Here is a 5,570-nt window from a genome sequence, read left to right as displayed (position 1 = left end):
CAACAAGGTCAAACAAAGTTTGACAAAAAATTTCAGCATTTTTAAAAGCCAGAAACTATTTTTAATCAATAAAAAATGAATAAAAATAACCTAATTGAAATAAAATCTCAAATAAATCTCAAATCAATTAAAAAATTAATGAGAATATTTTTCATAGATCCATCATCATTCAAATAGGTTAGGAAAATATTTTTGTATTTTTTGAATATCAAGAACTATTTAAAATGACCAGAAAAGAGAAAATTCACAAAAAATATCAAATGACAAAATAAAAAATATTAAAAATCATTTTTAGAAACTAGAATTTAAATGGAGAATAATGCAATTGGTCCCATATTTTTTGGATTAAAAATGAAGAAGTTATGAATTTTTGAAAATAAAGGAAATAAAAGAAATAAAATCAGAAATTAGAAAATAGCAAAAATCAGGGAACGTTGGATTGAATCTCATTAATTGACGTGGCCAATCCTAAGGTCCTCAGGCGCGCGCTCAAGGTGAGTCCAAGTCAATGAGAAACATCCAGCATTATTGAAAGTCATAACATCCAAAGGCTGGGATTAAATCTGGAAATGAGATCCAATGGTCCAGAGCTCATCCACGTGGGGACGGTGGTGGAAACCACCGTCTTCTCCGGTGAGACTCACCGCTCCGACCAAGATTTGCAGGTTTTCAAAACTTAATTAAAATGCACGATCCTTATACCAAATTGAAGCTGGGGTGATGTACATCACCCCTGTGACCTTGAATTGTACTCAATCTTTCTATAGAATAAGAAATCTGAGCTGGAAGATTCAGGTACATAAATTGCAGTTCATTAAAACACAAAATCAAAGCCACCACTGGCTTGCCTCTCAAGTGAGGACTTCAGAAAACACATTGGCCAGGCAATTAGATCAAGGAACAAAGAGATTCGAAGCAAAAACCAGTTAAACCATACTTTTGGATTGTGAAGATCTGAGCTCCTTTCCTTGGTTCCTTTTGCAAAACAGAAGTTCAATGGATCGTATGATGAAGGTCTAGGAACTTTAGATCTAAAGATTCAACCAAATTCAGTTGAATTTTAGATCTGAAATTTTGAAGAAATGTGAACTAGTTCCTTTAGGTATGGCTAGGGATTCAATTGTGCAGCATATCAGGCGCCTTCAGGTTGAGTTTTGAAGTGAGCAAGCATGTCTATTTATAGCTGAATTGGAGGCAAGGCAAGGAAATACTCGTGTGCATGAAAGTTGAAGGCCTCCATGCATGGGCCTGTACAGGCGCATGGAGAGCCTAAATCCAATGCCAAATGCAAGCTGAAGTATAATTGAGTTGAAATGGACGTGTACATGCAATTGGTTTGGAGTGTGCAATGAGTTTCAAACAAGTTTCCATATTTGCACCAAAATCTTCCCCTCTTCGAAAATGCCACTTGAAAAATGGAAACATAGGCATGTGGGTAATGGTTGGAAAGGTCTTGACATAAGGAACAAATGTTATGTTGGACAAAACTCATTTGGAGTGTGGAAATTAATGAAAACAGACCATGAAATTCATAGTGCAAAACATGCCTTTGAAATTTTTTCCAAATTGGACCAACTTCAAGCCCTTCTTGTTTGATGATGCAAGCCCTAAATGGAAAAACCTCCAACATAAAAGTTGTAGATCTTTTCAAGACCATCAAAATGGACCTAAAGTTTGCATCATTTGGATTTTTGATGAACGAGTTATGAGCATTTGAAGTTGGACTTTTTTGCCTTTCAATGCATTTGGTCCAAAGTGACCTATAATGTTTTGCATTATCACATGTATTTCCTTTGAGATTTTGAGATTTTGTTCAACATAACATTTGAATTAGACATCTTGAGCTTTCCAATTCATTTGATCCCATCTCAAAATCATAAAAAATGAATGAGTTATGTTCTTGGGAAGTTGACCGAAAATTAGGGTTTCAATCAAAATGACCTATAATGTCTTGGATTGGGAGATGACCTTCCAAGCTTCAAACCAATTTTTGATGAACATGAAAGTTGTTCATATTGTCCTTAAGAACAGTATTTATTTTGGGATCATCTCCATTTGACCAACACATAAAAAGTTAGGTCTCAGTGCATTTCAAAATAATCAGATGAATTGACTGATCAACTTCTCAAGTCCACAACTCATATCTTGATGAATTGATGATTGAGGACACTCAAATAAGATCAAATATGCATGAAATTATGAATTAGAGAACTTCCCTTGATTGTATTTGACCATGGGCTGAGGTTGCTTCATTAGCAAGGCACACTTGGTACACAAATGAATTAGGGTTTCCTTGGGAGACAAACCTCAAACCCTTTGACTTGCTTTGATCAAAATGATGAATTGAGATACTAGGGAGGCATATTTGATGGATAAGAGCTTTGGGAACCATTGCCATGCTTGCTTCCATCTCCTTTTGGCCATATATTTGCACAAAGGATCTCCTAGAAGCTTTTGACCTTGTGATTGCTCAAGCAACAAACAAAAGATGTTAGTCACATATTTTTGTGCTTTTGGTTAGTAAATAAAATTAGAAAAACAATGATATACAATTCAAGCATGCTTGGTGATCTCAAACCACTCACAAGAAATCCTACCCAAAAGGCAAAGGGAACCAAGATGCTCATGATCCTTGAGGCTTTTGCAAATGCAATATTGTGATGCCATGAGGGATCTTAGGGTCAAAATTGGGGTCTTACAGATGCCCCTATTTAAGGTCATTCTAGCCGGAGAAGTGAAGGTTAAAATCTTCATCTTGATGAGGTAGAATGGGCTTAAATAATAACAGAGAGACGAATTTTGGTCCCTAAGAGACCTAATGATGCAAATGTATGTATGCAAAAGGTAACGCTCTGTGGAGATATGTGTCCAGAAAGAAAAAGATCAGGAGGGATTTGACAATCCATATGGGTAATTCACTCCATAGGACAGAGACTCTGGGACTCTTATGGGGATAAGAAAAGGAATAAAATGCGTGAGCAGGTCACGACTCAAAGCTTGGGGAGCAGAAATCAATGGAAAGACCCGAGCAGACTCAAAGGCGCATGTATTGGGGAATATGCCAATACAGCAAAAGTTATTCATAACAGATACTCCGGATAAAAATCCGAACTCAGGCTGGGAGGATCCACTAAGGGACTTCGCTGGGGGAAACCCAAACAAAACTCCTTTGGGGAAGCAACAGGATGAGGTATTACCGGTTACTGGGTAATAAGCTCAACGAGACATGTGATCTGAACACCGGTATAAGGGTGAGAGGGCAACATGCTCGGGAAGAATGAATATCTAAGACCGGTATAAGGGTGAGAGATATCAAACATCCGAAATCATTTGAGGAAGACCTAAAAAGGTACCTTAGCTCAGGAAAATCTGACTCCGCAAGGGGACAAAAGTCATAATAGGGAGCAGGGAGGAAGGAACACTAGGGATGCCGGTTACTGGGCATATAATAGGTGACCAACCAAAGCGTGAATTGGGGAATATTTCCAAGATACTCATCATCCAAAAGAGGGCTAAAAGCAAACTCGATTATATGATGGACATTCGATTCCAAAAAAGAGATACGAATCTTACTCGCCTGGGGAAGAACAAAAGGCTTCGACCAAAGAGTGCATGAGATATATTATCTATTACCGTCAGAACGTAGATAATATACTCGCATGGAAGATTATCCACAACCGTTTACTGAGTTAATAAAGGATAAATCGACCGACAAAGAAAGGCATCGGGATACCGAAACTAGGTATATAATGATGACCAATCCAGGGGAGAAACAATCGTCATCAACAACAAAGGGTAGACGAGAGATGACCCACTGGGGATATATTGCTTTATCGGAGCAATTATCCAAAAGATGAGGGAATATCAACACCGAATATTGGAAGAAGATAACCGTCAAGGAGGGGATTACATCTACCGGATACTGGGTTGAAAACCACAGAGAAGTAACCGTCATTGGTTAGGATGAACAAAAAGGTTAACTCCGCAAGGGGATAAAAATAGGGTTTACGACTACCAGTATGAGGGTAGAGAACCACAGACTCCGCCGGGGATAAGATGAATGATTACTGGTTACTGAGCAATTGTTCATTTACACCACAGGGGAGTGCCAGAAGCATCCAAAAGGGCCAATCTAGGATCAAACTAGATGGGCACGCTGAAACAAAACTTGTCCCTATAAGGATATAACTCAATGGGGAACTCCATCCCAATATATGTGTGTTGGGAGGAAACAGAAGCAACCATCATCCACGAGGGTATAACTCAGTGGGGAATATGGAAGGAAATATGAACACTTTCTGCTTATGGGGCTGACCCTATATGGAGAGATCAACCACCAACATCTGCTTGGGGAACATAATACCCTCAAACAAGAGATAACAAACAAAGATATATGTCAAACAAATGCGACATGAATGTTATCAATATGCACATATTTATGGTTTATGTATGATGAATGCTGACAAACAGACATTCCTAACACAAACAGGTCCAACGAACAAGTACACAAACATTCGGTACTACATCTCAAGAGAGAAAGCCAGGACCACAGGGATCTCCGCAGGGGAATGAGCAACACATTCCAGCTGGGGGCAAAGATCATCATACAAATGAAATCCGCCATGGAAACACTGTACTGGGGAAATTATTAGAGGGGATCAGGGAATTCCGTGGGGAACAACCACCAAATCAGAAGTTTCCAAGGGTCATCAAACATTGTCCCAAATAATGAGATCACATCTGCTGAGGAGGAAGAATCACTATTCCGCTGAAAGAAAGAGGGCTGAATAGACTTTCCCAACACTCTGCTTGGGAGAAAAACCACAAAAGGCCCCAGAGGAAGAGGACACAAGCAAGCCAGGAATAGGAACAAATGTCTTACCCTGTCAAGAATCTTACCATCTTTGGGAGAGCACTGAAGACATCCTCAGTATCCCCTCATCATTGTGAATGTTCACTTTGTTTAAAAACAAATTATGAAAGATTTAGTTAAAAAAATGATATTTTTTTTTCAATTAAAACATGCAAAACATTTGTTGCACAGAAACAAATAAGAGTGCAAATAATTGGATAAAGGCTCAAATTTATTTGATGGAATGGTGGTCTGCAGATGGCAAGACTCCATAGATCTTTACAAATTTGAAATTGATGATATATATTGGAAAAGGGCTACATTGAACATAATGACCATTTCTCCACCAATTCTGAATCCGATGTATTTGAAGCTTTGGTTGATGATGAATGAGCGAGGATCTCTGACGGATGGCAGTTGTAGAACAAAGTCTTGTCAAGATGCAGTTACTTGCCAAATCCCTATTTTTTGCCTAGATTGCCCCAGGGTGAGAAGAATTATGATGCGCAATCTTGAACTCACTACACAGCTCTTTCATCATCTTGTTGTTCAAGTTAGATCCATTATCAGTGATGATCTTATCTGGCACACCATAACGGCATATGAGTTGGTTCTTGATAAATTTCACAACCACCTGCCTGGTCACATTTTCATATGACGTCGCTTCAACCCATTTGGTGAAGTAATCAATTGCTACGAGAATAAATCTGTGTCCATT

The sequence above is a fragment of the Lathyrus oleraceus genome, chromosome 2 (genome assembly GCF_024323335.1).
Source record: "Lathyrus oleraceus cultivar Zhongwan6 chromosome 2, CAAS_Psat_ZW6_1.0, whole genome shotgun sequence".
Classification (NCBI taxonomy): Eukaryota; Viridiplantae; Streptophyta; class Magnoliopsida; order Fabales; family Fabaceae; genus Lathyrus; species Lathyrus oleraceus.
This window is presented reverse-complemented; position numbering follows the sequence as displayed.